Raw genomic sequence first — 18,797 nt, 5'->3', positions numbered from 1 at the left:
GGGTGGACCTATATCCTGGGGAAGACTAATGCCGTTGAATAGAGAGAACTGTATCTCTCGTGAGAAAGGACGGCTCCCAGGGCATTAGATTGGCAGGCGTTGTGGGCCCTAAGGGGAGGGGAAAATGGATGTGCAATGGATGGAACAAAGGTAAATAAGGGGGCAAAAGAGGAGTTATGTGAGAGTACACGAGGATGAATATAAAACAGCTAATATTACACCAAAAACATATAGGGGACGACAGACTAATAATGAAAACCATAAGACAAAACATAGGATAACTAAAAAATTTAGAAAACTGTACAACCTAAAGTATGGACCACATAGTAAGCACAAATGTCACCTTGTTCGAAAACTATAGTTTCGGAATCTGTACATCAGTTTCAGGAAATATGATATGAATAAGTTAAAAGAGTATTGCTGTGGAAGGGAAAAGGTTTTATGGTGGATCTGGGGAAATACTGTATATTGTATATATGAATTTCGGTGATCTAAGACTCTTCTGAAGCTGACATTATGTTGGGATTCACTTTACGGGAAGTTTTGGATCACAGAGTGGTTCAACAATGGCAGCGGAGGAATACTGATATGGGATGTTATTGACAAGATATATATGGTTGACAGGGAGTTATACAGGGCATATGCCCAGGGTATATGGTAATGTCTATATATACTCATAGTGGAAACAATTAAAAACAACAGCTGGGGGGGTACTGGGCTTCTGGCCGGGGGGTCACTGTTGTGGGCCCTGGGAGAGCAGCGGCAATCCTCCAGGTGCAACGGCAAGAACCAGGAAGGAAGGAGGGCCCAACAGTGGGCTCTTGATACTAATGGCTACACTTTTGAGCCTATACACCTGCAATAAGAACAAGGCCTAGAGTAGCATTGTGCCTGGGGGTTTCCTCCTACAGCCTTCATGTTACTCAAATGTGGCCACTCTCACAGCCATACACAGCGTGTAGATGCGATGCATTCCCCCCAGCGTGGGACACGACACCCGGGGATGAGCCTCCCTGGCACCGAGGGATCACTACCACATACCAGCTGAAGAAGCAACTAGAAAATGACCTTGAATTAAAGATTCAATGCGGAACAGCAGAATATACCTGTCTACATATAATAACATGACTTCGGGAAGCGGTTTGACCTAATGTAAGGGGGAAATGGAAAGGAGAAATGAGATTATAAGGCTGTGAGTCTCTAAAAAAGAGTCTGGAGGTTGTCAGAAGAATACCCCTATGTACAACTGAACAGAGTCTAAGAGACAGATAAGGTAGATACAACCCCAGGTATTGGTTCTTTTGAGGGATAAAGAGACCCACGGGTTCTATGGTCATGGCAGAAGGGGTTCACTGCCATGACAGATGGCCCTTCTTTGGAGCTGGTGTTTCTGCGTGATGGAATTGGACTCAGAGGGGATCTCTTTTCATAAGACTTGCATGCTACTTTATTGGAATTGTAGTTGGTGCTGGGTTTAAGATATATGTAGGGGAGTTGAATCTCTGGACTGATAATATGACACCCAGGCCCAGAGCCTCAACAGACTTCAGCTCCTACACTTTGATTTATTGGACTTACTCCACTCAGCGAACATGGAGTTGAAGAAGGTCAACCACCACAACATGGAGCCTAGAGTGTCTACAACTAGAAGCGGGAGGAGTGCATCCAGTACCCATGTGGAATCTAAGCCCTCACTTGACATAGGTGTGCAATGGACACAACCAATCCAATGTCCACAGAGAAAATGTGGAATGGGTGTGGGAACGGTAGCCATGGGGGCTGCTGGGTGTGGGGAACGGGAGGAAGAGATGAGATGTGGAGGCATTTTCGGGACGTGGAGTTGTCCTGGATAGTGCTTCACGGACAATTACAGGACACTGTAGATCCCCCCAGGGCCCACTGGATGGAACGTGAGAGAGTCTGGGCTATGATGTGGACCATTGACTATGGGGTGCAGTGATGCTCAGAGATGAAATTACCAGGTGCAATGGATGTGTCATGATGATGGGAGAGAGTGTTGCTGTGGGGGGAGTGGGGGGCGGGGGCGGTGGGGTTGAATGGGACCTCATATATTTTTTTTAATGTAATAATGTAATAAATAATTAAAAAAAAAAAAAGTTTTGCAGGGACATGGACATAGCTCAACTGACAGAACATCAACCTACCATATGGAGGGCCCAGGGTTCGATACCTGGGGCTTCCTGACCAGTGTGGTGAGCTGGCCCATGTGCAGAGCTGTTGTGCTCAAGGAGTGCTGGGCCATGCAGGGGCACTCCCACGTAGGGTGCCTAATGTGCAAGGAGTGCGCCCCATAAGGAGAGCTGCCCAGCACGAAAAAAAGTGCAGCCTGCCCAGGAATGGTGCTGCACACACACACAGAGCTGACGCAGTTTCCTGGTGCCACCGAGGGTGCAAGCAGACACAGAAGAACACACAGCAAGTGGACACAGAGAGCAGAAAATGGAGGGAGAGGAAGGAGAACAGGAGAGAAATAAATAAAAATAAACCTTAAAAAAAAAAGTTTTGCAAAGAGATGAGAGCCTTGAAGATGAGGAGCATAGTGGCAGCCATTGAAGTTGGCAATAACCAAATGAGAGCACTCATCGAAGCTGATCCTCTTACACTACACGAGAAGTTGCCAAAGAACTCAACATGACCATTCTATGGTCATTTGGCATTGAAGCAAATTGGAAAGGTAAAAAACCTGGATAAGTGGGTGCCTCATGAGCTGACGAATATCAAAAAAATTGTCATTTTGAAGTGTCATCTTTTCTTATTCTATGCAACAATGAACCATTTATCAATCAGATTGTGATGTGCAATGAAAAGTGGACTTTATACAACAACCAGCGATGACCAGCTCAGTGCGTGGACCAAGAAGAAGCTCCAAAGCACGTCCCAAAGCCAAACATTCAGCAAAAAAAGGTCATGGTCACTGTTTGGTGGTCTGCTGCTGGTCTGATTCACTACAGCTTTCTGGATCCTGAGAAATCATTACACCTGAGAAGAATGCTCGGCAAATCAATGAGTTGCACCAAAAAGCACAGTCTGCAGCCGGCACTGGTCAGTAGAAAGAGTCCAATTCTTCTCCACAGCAATGCCCAACTGCACGTTACCCAACCAATGCTTCAAAAATTGAACGAATTGGACTACAAAGTTTTGCCTCATCTGCCATATTCATCTGACCTCTCGCCAACCAACTACCACTTCTTTGGGCATGTCAACCACTTTTTTGCAGGGAAAGCACTTCCAGCAGGATGCAGAAAATGCTTTCCAAGAGTTTGTTGCATCCTGAAGCATGGATTTTTATAGGAATACAGAAACTTATTTCTCTTTGGCAAAAATGTGTTGATTGTAATGGTTCCTATTCTGATTAATAAATGTGTGTTAGAATGATTAGTTACAATGATTTAAAATTCACGGTCTGAAACCACAATTCCTTTTGCACCAAGCTAAATATATTATGGCATGTACAACTGATTTTCAAGGAATGTAGTTACATTTACCACTTACACAATTGCAGACATCATTCTAGTTACATCAAGGCATGTGAACACAACTAAGCAAATTGCTCTGGTTATAGGCTTCTCCAGAGTTAATCCATATTTGGAGTTAAATATATTGGAGGACAAAGGTTTTGTTTTTTTTTTAAGTTGAAACATGTTCTCAGTCTGTTTTTAATTTTCTTCCATTCAGTTTTACAAGATGCAGTATTGTAATAAAAAAAGTGCTACTCATTTTTAAATGACATCAATTGTCTTGTACTATATTAATTCAAGCTCTAAATAAAACTCAATTTTGTTCATTTGTAATAGAGGTTTATGTCCAACATTTAACCAAAAAGAAATCTGACAAATTTTTTAGTGCACAAATGAAAAGAAGCAAAGAAAAAAAGCACAGACCTCCAAGATTAAAATGAACTATTTTTTTTTTCAACTATTGGTATGTGGACAAATTAATCTTTCTCTTAAACCTATATTTCTACTTGGGATCTGCGTTTTTTAGCTTTTCTTTTCAAAATGAAGGATCAAACATGATATCTTTCCATCTGCCAAAACAAAAGAAAGATCAACAGAAGCACAGCAGGTACTAATTTCCTCTATTTGCAGTAGTGCTAGCATTAGACTTTTCTGAGGACAAGGAGAAATAAAGAGAAAGTATTCTATTATGGAAAGAACTCTGAACTGGGAGTAAGGCGATAAGAGTCCTAGCCCTATTCTACCCCAACACAAAGCACACATAAGGAACTTGGTGCAATGCTCTTTGCTACTGTTCCTTCATCTCTCAGCTGATGAAATAAACCAACAGCTTTTAAATTGTGTTCCAGAGCCACTGCAGCTGTTCCATAAAATTTTTTTCTTATTTTCTTTTAAATGTTACATTCAAAAAATATGAGATCCCCATATCCCCCTCACCCCACCCACACATCACCCCTCCCACATCAACAACCTCTTCCATCATAGCAGCACATCCACTGCACCTGGTGAATACATTCTGGAGCACCGCTGCACCACATGGACATTGGTCCACACTGTAGTCCACACTCTCCCCCAGTCCACCCAGTGGGCCACAGCAGGACACATAACATCCAGCATCCGTCCCTGCAGCACCACCCAGGACAACTCCAAATCCTGAAAATGCCCCCACACCATATCTCTTCTTCCCTCTCCCTACCATCAGCAGCCACCGTGGCATCCTCTCCACATCACTACTACAATTTCTTCCCTTACTAATCACAATAGTTCCCCAGCAGAACACCAGTAAGTCCACTCTAATCCATACTCTATTCCTCCATCCTGTGGACGCCAGGATGATGGTTATGTCCAGTCTCCCTCTACATCAAGAGGGGGCTTAGGGAAGTGGACTTGGCCAATGGATAGGGCATCTGCCTACCACATGGGAGGTCCACGGTTCAAACCCCGGGCCTCCGTGACCCGTGTGGAGCTGGCCCATGTGCAGTGCTGATGTGCACAAGGAGTGCCGTGCCATGCAGGGGTGTCCCCCGCGTAGAGAAGCCCCACGCACAAGGATTGCACCCCATAAGGAGAGCCATCCAGTGCGAAAGAAAGTGCAGCCTGCCCAAGAATGGCACCACACACACAGAGAGCTGACACAGCAAAATGATGCAACAAAAAGAAACACAGATTTCTGGTGCCACTGATAAGGATAGAAGCAGTCACAGGGGAATACACAGTGAATGGACACAGAGAGCAGACAACTGGGGGGGGGGAGGGTAAGGGGAGAGAAATACATTAAAAAATAAATCTTAAAAAAAAAAAAAAAAGAGGGGGCTTAGATTCCACACGGATGATGGATGCAATTCTCCTGCTGGCAGCTATAGGCACTCTTGGTTCCCTGGTATGGTGGTTGACCCTCTTCACCTCCCTATCAGCTGGCCAGATAAGTCCAACAAACCAGAGGGTAGGAGCTGCAAGTCTGCTGAGGCCCCAGGCCTAGCCATCACATGGACAGTCCAGAGATTCAGATCTCCTGAGTATACACCAACCCAAACACCAAACACAGGTCTAGTAAAAGTAACAGAAAAGGCATGTGTAGAAAGGTCATAGCTGAGTCCAGCTCCATCACACTCAGGAACACAAACTCCAAAGTAGGGCCAATTGACATGGCCCTCAACTCCAGAGCCATCTGCCATGACCATAGAGCCTGTGGGTCTCTGCAGCCCTCAGGAGAACAAGCACCTGGGTTTCCATCTACCTTGGCTGTCTCTGATACCCTGCTGATGTGTACATAACCGTGACCCATCTGATGACCTCCCAACTCTTTTTTGGAGGTTCATAGCCATATAAACTCACTTGTCCTTTCAAAACACAGTTTTTAACACCTGATATTACATGTAGACTGAGATATTCTGCTGGTCTGAGTTGATCCCTTTATTCAAGGTCTTTTTCTAGTTACATCATTAGCTGGTGCTTGGTAGTAACCCCTCAGTACCAGGGAGGCTCATCCCTGGGAGTCATGTCCCATACTGGGGGGAAGGCAATGCATCTACAGGCTGAGTTTGGCTTAGAGAGTGGCCACATTTGAGCAACATGGAGGCTCTCAGGAGGTAACTCTTGGGTACCCCGCAGCTCTAGGCCTAGTTCATATTTCAGGCACACAGGTTCATAACTGGAGCCATCAGAATAAAAGGTTCATCATTGGACCATCCATCTTTGTTGGTCTTTGCCATTACACTTGGGGGATTGTTGCTGTTCCATTGGGGAATGTGATAGAGCTCCCCTGGCCAGGAACTCAGCACTCTCTCAGCTGTCATTTCCAACTGAAACCACTATGAAAATATCCAAACCTTTCTATGTACCTTGTATACATGCCCTGGAGAACTCCCTCCCAACCATGTGCCCCCACCAATAACACCCCATGCAAGTGCTTCTCCCCTGCCATAGTTGAACCTCTCTGTAGTCCCAAACTTCTTCAAAAAGGAAGCCCAATATATTGCCAGGTTCCATTAATAGTAAAATGGAATATAGTGATGGGTTTAAAGGTTAGATATAGAATACATAGTAATTTAGAAAAATTAAATAAAGGGAAAATAATTTGGAGTATCAAAAAATGAAAAAGCTTTGTTTTTGATATTTTGTCTTTCATCACTGCTATAGGTGTTCCCCTGTATGTACAGTGGCGAGGCAATTCAGATGGCCCAAGAAATTGGGGGGAAGGTGGGGGGAACATTTGAACATAGGAAATTGTCAGATATGTGGGTGAAATTATAATGCAGAGAAAACTCTTTAGAAAATATAATATGGAAGGTTACCTATTTAAGATGCTTAAGGGGGGACATCTGACATAGGGCAAGCTTCTAGGAAGTGTGCGAGTGTTCATTTTGTCATAGTGGGTTACATGTATGGGTGGAGACCTACACAATGAGAGTGAAGGTATACCCACATCCTGGGGAGGACTGATGTTCTCAAACAGAGGGAATTGTATCTCTTGAGAGAATTGATGGCTGCTAATGGGTTAGAGCAGTCGAGCATGTCAAGCCCTTAACATTGTTGCAAGTATCTCTGAATATGGTCCTTCAAGTAATAAAGACTGATTGTCATGGTGGGCCCTGAGGGGAGGAGGAAAGAGGTGTTGAATACATGGAATCAGTGTAACTGTGGGAATGGAAGTGTTCCACAAGATCCTGCAATGGTGGATATAGGACATGTTAAATTACACCAAAAGTGTATGAAAGTCTATAGGCTAAAATGTAAACCATAATGTAAAACATAACTAAAAATTTAGAAAAGTATATAGTCTAAAATATAAACCATAATGTAAACCCAAATGGAACTATGTTTGAAAACTATTGTTTCAATATCTGTACATCAGCTGCAGCAAATATAATATGAACATGTAAAAAGATCATTGCTGGGGAAGGGACAAAGAGTTTGATGTTGGATATGTGGTAGTACCATATATTGTATATGTGAATTACTGTCATCTAAAACGTATGTGAAACAAACTTAATAATTAGAAAAAAAAAAGGATGTATAGACACTGAGGAAGAAATGGAAGAAATTCCACAAATTTTTAATCTAATTTCATTTTAAAACATTTTTTACTTTTTAACTATTTAAAATAAACTAGTAATGAATAAGTGAACATTTTAATGTATTATAAGTCAAATTTTCACCTGTTGCCTACTTCCAGTATATTACAATATTTTTATATAGATATTAAAAAGGAAGTTTAATCTGCTCTCTTGTCCACATGTATTTGAACTTTTTGTGATTATATCATTAGCTATACAGCTTATACTCTGATTCTGGCTTTTTATTTAAGTTCAGGCCTGAACATGTTTGCTCATGCCTAGAGCTCTCAGGCAATAACACAACAAATTGCCAGTCAATGTTTAAGCACTTCTGCCTGGATTCATGTTTTCCTCTTCATAATGTAGTAGTTATTTATATAACAACAAGAAAATTCATAATATGCCATATCATGATAATATATTATAGTTTTATGCTTACTGTATAAAATTGGTTATTTGTTGACTAAGTTTTATATATTGGAAATGAATACCAGCATCTCTTACATCAGAGGTGGAGGGCCTCTACAATAGTTCAGACAAAATATCATTTTTTTACTACTAGTATTCTCCCCAGCATTTTGTCAAGCCGGTGAATACATGCATATCTTTCATGAGAGCAGAAGTGCCACAGAGATGTTCTCTCCTCCTTTTGTGGCCTCCCTATAGCCTATATATTATTACATGATTCTATCAGTCCACTTTCTACCTTTTGATGTTTAATTACCCATATTTTTATGAATAATATTTTTCCTCTTTACTGTAAATTTCTTAAGGGCAGAGGCTAAGACTTTTTTCATCTTTGAATCTGCAGTCCATTGCATAATAATCATTCAAGAAATGATTTATGAGAGGGTAAGCCTTAATTAAGTTGAAATTAAGCCCCCAAAGCATTTTATACATCATAATATGCCTAGCAGGTGCTTCACAATAATCTTTATTATTTATCCATGCATGAATGGATGAATGTTAAGGTTCCCTGCCCTTCTAGTTTATTTAATGAGTATCCTAAGATTCCAAAATGATCTGCTATAAAAGGTAAATTACAATTTATAACTACTTACATGTGTGATTCAGGATTTTCTCTTAACAGCACAATCAAAGCAAAATACAGAAATAAATTGGACGATAAGGTTAATATAATTGCAACTGTCATCTCTAACAACCAAGTTTAGATTTTTATTTGTGTTCAACCAAAACAGACTCATTGTCCTATTAATTTCAGGGTACATAGCTGTTATAAATTTTAATTTATAAAATAAATGAATATTAATAAAATTCCACCTTTATTGGTTTTGAATATTGAGATTACACATGCAAATTTGTTTGGTAAAAGTGGGTTCTAGTAAAACAAAAATGTGTTTAAAAATTTGGGGTCAGAAGATAGCGAAGAACTCTTTCAACTCTTACATTTTATAAATTAGTAGCTCCTTTTCATTTTCATTTAGTCTTCATTCTTGTGGTCATGCTTTAGATACTCCATGGAACTCTCTGCTACTAATTGTCACATCACACTCTGCTGGTAAGGAAAAACCCATCCATCTAGTGAGCTCAAAGAGCTCAAAGATAATCCTTAGAGGTATAACTAGAGATTCCATTTTTCTTCCTCTCATAAGTCCATGAGCTTTAATCTTTGACCAAACTGCACACTGATAGTGCCACCTAATTATAGATGTATGTGTTCAATGATGGAGAACCAGGCTTGGTAAAAACATGAATCTTTCTGTGAACAGATCACATTTATGTCTCCAAATAATATTGCAGTGATAAAAAAGTATACCTGATGAGTTCAATTCCTCAGATATATATTAATACCCTTTTAGGGTCAAATATTGTACTAGATACTGGTGATATCTCTTCTCTTCATGGAGAAGCTCACTAAAAGAACTGTCTATGTATTTATTGACTCCTCCTCACTCCCATTCCATTTTAAACCTTTAGCTATCAGGCTTCCAATCCTACGACCACTTCTAAATTATTCTGGGAAAGACCACATGTTACTTCCTAATTGCCAAGTTCAATGGATTTCTTGTCAACTTCTACCCTAATTTACCTCCATGCTGCATTTGGTACGTTGACAACTTGATCCTACCTTAACATCTCTAACTCCATTTTTTCTTTCTTATGTCCCTGTCTTTTTTATTTTATTTTTCTCAGGGTTACTTTTATATATTTATACCTTAAATGTTAAATTTTCCAATGTTCTCCTTCCTCTTTTTTGCTACTCCCCTTTCTCAACCCAGTTTTTCTCTCCTCATTTTTATTCTTACAAGATGATCTCATTCACATCCATGACTACAATTGCCATTTATAAGCTAGTGGATACCAAGGTCATAATTCTGATCCAGAACTTTCCCTTGATTCCAAATGCTGCCACATATCTCCTCTTGGATGTCCAACAGGCATCTCAATCTATACCTATCCAAAACTGAACTTGTCTTTCCTCTCAAACTCATCTCATCTTTTCCAAATAATTTATCATCTCCTGCCTAAACTAAGGCAGAAATCACCCATCTAATCTTGTTGCCAAGTCGCCACTCTTCAATCTATCCACTATGCCTCTGTCAGAGTGAAATTTCAAAAATTTGAATGGATCATGTCCCTTCCCTGCTTACAAGCCATTCTTGATCCAAGTACCCAGAGATTAAAATCCAGATTCCTTACCATGGCATGCAAAGTTTCCCTTACAGTATCCATACCTACATTTAGGGTCCTATTGTTTACCCAGCCTCACAAAAATTATTTTTAGCTCTTAAATAAACCATGTCATTTATTGCATTTTACATTTGTTTACACTGTTCCTTCTGTTTAGAATTTTTTATCTCACAATTTATCAACCTGGTGAATTCCTGCACAACTTTCAGAGAAGTTGTCTAATGAATGCCACAGTCTAATGCAGCTTTTCATCATTTGCCATCATATCATGTGGTCTTTCCCAGACAGGAAGGTTCTTTCTGTCATTTGTGACTCCTCTATAACCTACGTATTCTTCCATCATAGCAACTAGGAAGATTCATTGACCTTATTTTTTATGTATCTGCTTTGCCTATACATACTTCAAGTTTCTTAAGGGCAGAGGCTGTGTCATATTCATATTTTTATTCCAGATTATCACATAGTGTTTTAGTATCTTTTTAGTATCCTTGTATGCTCAAGCAAATACTACAAAATAGGTCGGCTTAAATAACAGGAATGTATTCACTTGCAGTTTTGAGGTTAGGAAAAATTCCAAATTAAGGCATCCTAAAGGCAAAGGTTTCTCACCAAAGACTGTTCTAGGACTGGCTGCTGGCAATCCTTGGTCCTTAGCTTGTCATATGACGTGGCAGTGTCCCTGGTCTCTCCCTTCTCTTCTGGGTTCCACTGATGTTCGTCTTTTGGCTTGTACCTGTGGCTTTTTCTCTCTGTTTCTAAATTTCATTCCACTTAAAAAGGACTCCAGTAATAGGATTAAAACCCGTCCTGATTGGGTTGAGCCACAGCTTAACTGGAGTAACCTCATCAAAACGCATTACTTGCCAAAGTGTTTATACCCACAGACATGAATTAGATTTAAGAACCTGCTTTTCTGGGGTACATACAGCTTCAAACCACCACAGTAAATATGCAATAAAGATTGATAAAAGCCAAATAAATTAATGTTAAAATGTTATTTCCCTCAAATATCTCAAAGTCTAATGGGGGAAACAGGCACAAACATCAAAAACTACAGCAGCATATATAGATACAATGATTGCCTTGCGTGCATGGTTATTTCCAGATAGGTCAGGGAACACACATATGCTCATATGAACACGAAGTATCTGTGTCTTTTGTGATTTGTCTGTATCATTCCTGCTATTGCCAATTTCAACAACAGTAATATTGTTGATGTTATCTATCCTCCAAATATTATCAGCAAAATAAAAATATAGAGCTGAGTATAATATATATTGAACTATCCATAAGTAGTTTATTTCCAGAAAAATGGATTTGATGATAAAGAGATGAGAAGACGCCCCTATTCACAAAAATATGTATTTTTATCATGGTGTATATTCTCTAGTTAACAATGGTGATAGGTAAGAGTGCATTTAATGTTGTGCTTTTAGCTATTAACAAATTCTTGAATAGACAAAATAAAAGCCTAGTAAAAATCAAGTGGAAACCAGACCAGTATCTGAAATTCTGAATTATTCCCTGGGCTTGAGTCACATTTTTTTTCTTGGAGTAGGATCAGTGTGAGAGGGCTGAAGTGGATAGAGGAATGATGAATATAATGAGGGGAAGAGGTTGAGGGAATTATTCTGGAACCCATGATTTAGGTTTCAAATAAAGATACTATCTGAAGGAAATGAAATTGGCCATTTCAGTTTGCTCCCTGGCAACTGCGGGAGATGCAATTTGAATGCATCAGCATGTCTCATATATTGGGAATCTCTGGAAATGCATAATGAGCTCCTCTTGGGGAGGTCCTCCATGTTATGCTGCTGGGCCAGTGTAAGCATTTGTCTGGATGTCTGCAGCCTCCTGAGCTACTAAAATTGTTTTAAACATTTTGGAAAGAAAAATAATTTGAGGCTCTCCAAGGCACAAAACTGATAACCAAGTGGAGAACCAAAATTTTAAAACTGAAGGCTGCTTCACCTGACAACCTAACTTGGCAAGAAACTCAGCAACATTTACTTAGAAAATCACATATGCTATGTGGCTATTGATGAGCTCATTTTCAGAGAGAAATATGGTGTCATTTAATCAAAATATAACTCACTGATATGAAATACAATGAGCTAGCACAAAATCAATTGTCTGATGCCTTATTTCCAATTAGCTTAAGTCATATTTTAATTTCCCTTGCTTCTTAAAAGTTAACTTTTAAAAACCCATTCATAAAAATTAAATAACACAATGTTCTGTATTTTAAAATCTGTCTTTATGTGTTTCCATTTTCATCTCTTCCAATCCCTTTCTTCCTAATCTTTCTTTCAATGAAAGATAAGTGAAGAAGGACTGCCATCTACTGGTGTACAGTAAGCATTCCTAAAATGGTTGAACTGCATCAGGTATTGTAATGGCTTTGTCTAGGACATGTCCTGAGACAAGAGAGAAGGTTGTGATGTTTTAAGCTCTTTATATGAAACCCTGGTTGATACATTCATTCATTCATTCAATTCAAAAAAAATTTGAATTGAGAATCTGCAAGCACTGGCTAACCATAGAACAACAACAAAAAAAAACGGCTAAATCATGGTACCTGATAGAAAAACCATTCATTTTCCTTCCTTCTTCTGTCATGTACTGTCAATAGTATACAGGGTATGTTTTTATAGCATGCACTTGAGTTAATGGATTGAGCCTCTGAGGATAATTTCTGGAAAATATTAAATATTTACAGGCTATGCTGCCAGCAAAAATTCCCAGGAGGACTCCAGAAGCATATAAATCTCATAAATACCTCTCTCCTAGCTCATTCAAAATTCAGTCTACTTATTTTAATATATTTAATAATCCCTTTTGATATTACCATTCACAACAGAACAGAGAAAAGGAAAGAAAAAAAAAAGCCTGAGTGTGTTTCTGAATAGGAGATACGGAATAGGAATACTGGAAGGGGTACAGAATACAACATACAGTGATATCACAATATTGATACTGATAAAAACATCAAGATTATTCCTAGGTACTTTGGAAAGTCTGCTGTAATCAAACCAGAAACTCACTCGGGCATTGAGAAAGTCTATAATGCATGTGAACAGCAAAGACCAGTAAAAAAGGGTTCTTTCACAGAGATTAAAAGAAGTATTTCAAAATTACAGTTTATTTTCCTATGAAATCTTCTTTGCTTTCACAGTTCACATCAGATCAGCCTTGAAGATGATGGAAAGATTTTTGTAATTGACCCCCAAAGCCCTGCCTACCCAAGTTCATAGCATAGCATCGTGTTGGGCCCATTACGGTGTCAACACATTTATATTAATTATGCATACTGCTGCTTTTCCTATGGGCAATTAGAAAGGCCCTCACTAGTGATGCTGTTATTACTGAACTTGTCAGTGCCTTGTTCTGTTGCTTCCAAAGTCTTCATTTTGCTCTTCAATTTTTTTTTTAGGTTGAAATAATACTAGACTTTCAGAAGAGTCTGAAGATAGTAGAGGGAATTCCCATATACCCTTCACTCAGCTTCCCCTTAATGTTAACATCTCACATAATCAGGGTAAAATTATTAAAAGTAAAAATTTAATTTCCCTACAGGACTATGAAGTAAACTACACTTTTTTTCATTCTCCACCATTTTTACTAATGTCCATTTTTTTGTTCCAGAATGCTACATTGGATTTGGTTGTCATGTCTCTTTAATATCGTCCAATCTGAGGTAGTTTCACAGTCTTTCCTTGTCTTCATGATTTTGACATTTTTGAAGAGCACTGGTCATAAAATTTTAAGGAAATTCCTTCATTTTGGTTTTGTCTGATGTTTTCCTATGGCCAGACTTTATGGATTTTTTAGAAGACTACCATAAAGGCAAAGAACTCTTCTCATCGCATCACATCAGGGTGTATGATATCAACATCTTATTACTGATTATGTTAACTCAAACACTTGGTTAAGGTGGCATTGCCAGGTTTCTCTGTTATAAGCCCTAACTCCTGAAGAGAGGAGTATTGAAAATTTGTAACTCTTTCCCCAGACGTAGGTAGTTTCCCCACATTCGAGCACTGATCAGTATCAGCTAAAGACTCAAGGCACCCCTTTCCGCATTCTGGATCTTTGTCTCCCTGTTTCCTCGGTTTCCTCAATTTGAGCAGACTGCCCGGGTTCTCCTTCCCTGCACTGAATACTGGAAATTCTCTTAAAGCAATAAGTTGGGTCAGTTGTAGGAATCACCTCTTTGTTTTCCTTTTCTCAGGTGTAAACCATTATTTCATATATTTTGTCCTGTTTTCCATTTGTTTAAGGTAGATGAGTAAATGCAAACCATCACTCCATCATGATCAGAAGCAGATGTCTGGCCCAAAGTTTTAAATACCACCGATATGCTGATGCCACTCAAAGTTACAGCCCTCGTCCAGGACTCTCCTGCACTACAAACATGTATCCAATTTCCTACTTTATAGTTTACCTTAAATTCTCATTGAAATCTCAGTTCCAACGTATCCAAAGCAGAAATCTTGATTCACTCCATTCCCCATACATTTTTCTCTTGGTTTTTCAAAACTCAGTAAGTTATCACCATTCACCCAGATGCTCACTTTAAAAATGTAGGAGTTATCTTTGGCTCCTCTCTTCCCCAATTACCATATCCAGCCCATTAGCAATTCTTATTGTTCTATTTCCAAAATACATTTCAATCCAACCTCTTATCTCTATCTACACTGCAACCACACTCAGAATCTCTCATCTGAGCCACTGCAGAAACTTCTAAACTAATCTTACCTTGTTTCCTTCCATCCATTCGTCATCCAAGTAACAGAATAATTCTTTAAAAATATATATTGGATCCTGTTTACTGCCCTGATAAAACACTTTCAGTAGTTTCCCCTTGCCATTAGAAACCATTTCACACATACGTCAGAGTCTACTTGATCTGCATCCTGTCTTCATCTCCAATCTCATTTTATAATAATTCACCCCTACGCTCCAGGCACACAGTCTTCCTTTCTGTTTTCAAAACATATCAAACATCATCCTACCTTAGAGCCTTTTTAGTTTTTATTTCTCTTTTCTGAAACAGAAACCAGAATTATCAAATGGCTGGCTTCTTTTCATCATTCTCATTTCAGCTTAAATGCCACTTTCTACAGAAAGCATTCCTTGGCCACCCTACTTAAAACTGTGTTACTATTGCCAGGTACTCTCTTTCACATCTTCCTTTTTATTTCCTTTATAATACTTAAAACAATTTTTCATTATTTTGTTTGCTTCTTTGTTTATGTATCATTGTTTCAAAGAATAAAAGAGCCTGAAGAAAGAAAGTCGCCTATCTTTTTCAGCACTGTTTCTGAAAGGTAGGACACAGTGTCTGGTATGTTGTGCAATAAAATTTCTGGAATAAATGAATAAGGTTATAAGGATCATGGTCACAGAGAAGCAGCAGACCATTATCTGGTCCAGGCAAGATCTGACTTGGGAAGAATCTATACTAGGGGTCAACACACTACAGCCTGCTGGCCAAATCTGGCTTGTCACCTGTTCTGTAAATAAATAAGTTGTTTTGGAACACAGTCACCCCCATTGCATTATCTTTTGGCTATGGCTGCTGTGGCTACCATGCCAGGACCAAGTACTTGTGACAGAGACTGTATAACCTAGAAGCCTAAAATATGTATTCTCTATCCCTTTTTAGAAGAGGTTTATAAACTCTAGATATATAAAAATGCAGAGATAATAAAGATTACACAGGGTGTAGATTAGTTAAACCATTACTCTCAGACTACAAACCTGTATCCCATTATGCACATGCAATATGTCTTTCTCCCACTCATGGGCTATTCCCTGACTTTTCCCTACCACTATCATCCTATGGTTAGGAAAACCTTTTTCAATAACCGGTTTCCCATGTTCCTGAGAATCTGATCATAAATCTTTAAACCTCCTTTTATTATTAAGAGAAAGCCAGAATATCACTTACAAATATTCTAGATATTTTATATTCACTTTCCATGCATGATATTTTATTTCTTACTTCTCATAATATTCTAAAAGTTCCAAAGTATGTAGGTTGATTGCATGGTTGGGGAGCAGACTATTAACAGGTTCATATACCTTACTCTCTGCTTTGCCCTACTTGGTTTTCTCCTTGACTATCACCATAACATGCGAAATTAGAGAGGCTACCATAGTCTAAATTATATATTCACTTGTCACCACAGGTGAAAATGGAGACATATTATGATAATGTAAATGATTTTATAGGTATCCATATTAGCTACTTTATGTCTATGGAAGACCAGCCAAATGATAATCTGAACACCTTGGAAGATACCAAGCTCACACTTTTAGCAAAACCAAAATAAAATTAAATAACCTGCCTACCTGCTTCCCAGAGCTCACTCCCATTACTTGGCATGTACTGCAACAAAGGTAGAGGAGGGCTTTCAAGTAACTGGAGTAAAAACCAAAACAAATCAAAATGAAACTTTAAAAAATCTAAGAAAGCAATCATAAAACCCTACAAAGTTATTTACAGAGTATATAGCTTAATGTCCAAGACTCTTAGATCAACATGGTACCATATAAAAGGTATAAAATAAAGATTACAGAAGCCAAGGAACAGAGACTATCAAATTCTTCTCTGAATATCAGAGCTAAATTTATCATTAAAGTTTATCATTAAAAAAACTAATTATATTGTTTTGGTATACCAGACTGCTGTTAACAAGAAAATAGTCTATTTTCATAATTTTTTCATAATGTTTATCCTAGAGGCTCTTTCTTGCCCAAACTTAAGAAGATAGAAGGTAATTTTTAAAGAAGTATTGAGTTCAATGGATTTTAACTTATTAACCTTTTATAGTTCAATATTGGTTAGATACCAACATCTCAAGAAGAAAAATTGCAAATTATAAGTTATATTCTGCATGTGTGAGGCAACAATATTTGCAAAACAGAAAAATCAAGAAATAGTTATTTCATGTGTTCAGAAAAACGAGATGCAATTTGATTTGTAGGTGTAAGAACATGAGAAGGTGGCTCGCGTTGTTTTTCAGTTTGCATAATTTAATTTACCTGTTTTACCAAATACCTACAAATACTATTGTTTTGTTCTCTTCTTGACCAAAATTCTCTTACTTTTTTCAAAAGGGATGGTTGGCATAGAAATATCAAAGGATATTTCAGGGGAGTTTATATAAACACAGCTTCATTTTTTGCCTACAATTTCCACTTCTTAGGAAGTTAGCCCATCTTTCACACGCATTTCCCACCCCTGAGGCTTTGGTTATGCCATTCGACCCACTGGGGTGCCCTTCTTCATTCTCACTCGCATCAGGGAACAAGTCCCCCAAAGGTGATACCATCAAAATGTCGGAACTCTCAAGGCTGATGAATACAGTTAGGTTCATCACTTAATACATTCCTAATACTTGGCATTCCTCAGGATGTTCTGTTTCTTCTGCCATCTCCCCCTCTCTAAGTAGTACCCATCGTCACCAACAATAAATATTCATTATGCTCTACTACGTATTTAAATAGATCCTACTTACAAATGGGTTCACACCCATAGGACTGGGGCCTGAGCACGCCTTCTGTGGGGTGTCATGATTCAATCCCAACAGATACTATTCTAGATTCTGGGACTACAATGAAATTTTCAAATGGTTAACAATTTAGTTGAGGATTTAGCACACAGACATAAAAATAAAAACCAATGAAAAAAATTATTCTGAAGCATCAAGTGATTAGCTCAGAATATAGAGGAAACCAAATTTAAAAGAAAAGAGTCTCTTGTCAGCAGGAGTAGTCAGGAAATATGTATCACAGCAAAAAGAAAGTAGAGTGCTAAAAGAAGATATTCTAAGGAGAAAAGGAATGAGCAAAATATGGATCTAAAATATGTGGATCAGTTTCACTGATACAAAGAATTCACATAAGAAATAGAAAAGATAAATTGGTACCATGAATGCTGAACTAAAATGTCTGGATTTATTTAATAGACTGATAAAGAGTAAATGGGTACTCTTGAACTATGGGTGACATGAACAGAGAATTGCTTTACAAAGATTTATCTAGTATCAAGTGCTATGTGAACTAAGGGTAGGAAGATATATTAGGAGGTTTTTGCAAAAGACCAAGGATAATATATCTGTGCTCTGCAAGAGAGTACTGCCAATGGGATTTCAGAGAAAAACATGTAATGAAATTACAAAGAAAAAAATAAATGGGAATTTGTGAGTGGCATTACACGAGAGGAACGTCAGAATCAGGGAGGCTGAAACAAGGATAAGAATGCCAGCTCATGAAATTTATGTAAAGCAAGGTCAAAAAGAGAGCCTGGAAGGGATAAGGTAGAGAATAAACGCTGTTATTTATGAACTACATTTTTAAAAATCACATGGTCCAGGAAGCTCTCTGGCAAAAACAGTAGAAACTGTCCAAAAGAACCACTTTGGAAATCTGAAGACCAGAAGAGTGCCCCATACATTTTCTGAGAGCAAGTGGAGACAGAGAGACAAAGAGGTAGAAAAGAAAACACTGTGTTACTTGCCCCTGAGGCTGGGAGTGACACCACCCCTCAGCCTCGAGTGAACAGCCTCTCTAAAACCAGGAGCTGACAGCTGCCCTGTGAGAG

Source organism: Dasypus novemcinctus, chromosome 10 (genome assembly GCF_030445035.2).
Source record: "Dasypus novemcinctus isolate mDasNov1 chromosome 10, mDasNov1.1.hap2, whole genome shotgun sequence".
In the NCBI taxonomy this organism is placed as follows: Eukaryota; Metazoa; Chordata; class Mammalia; order Cingulata; family Dasypodidae; genus Dasypus; species Dasypus novemcinctus.
This window is presented reverse-complemented; position numbering follows the sequence as displayed.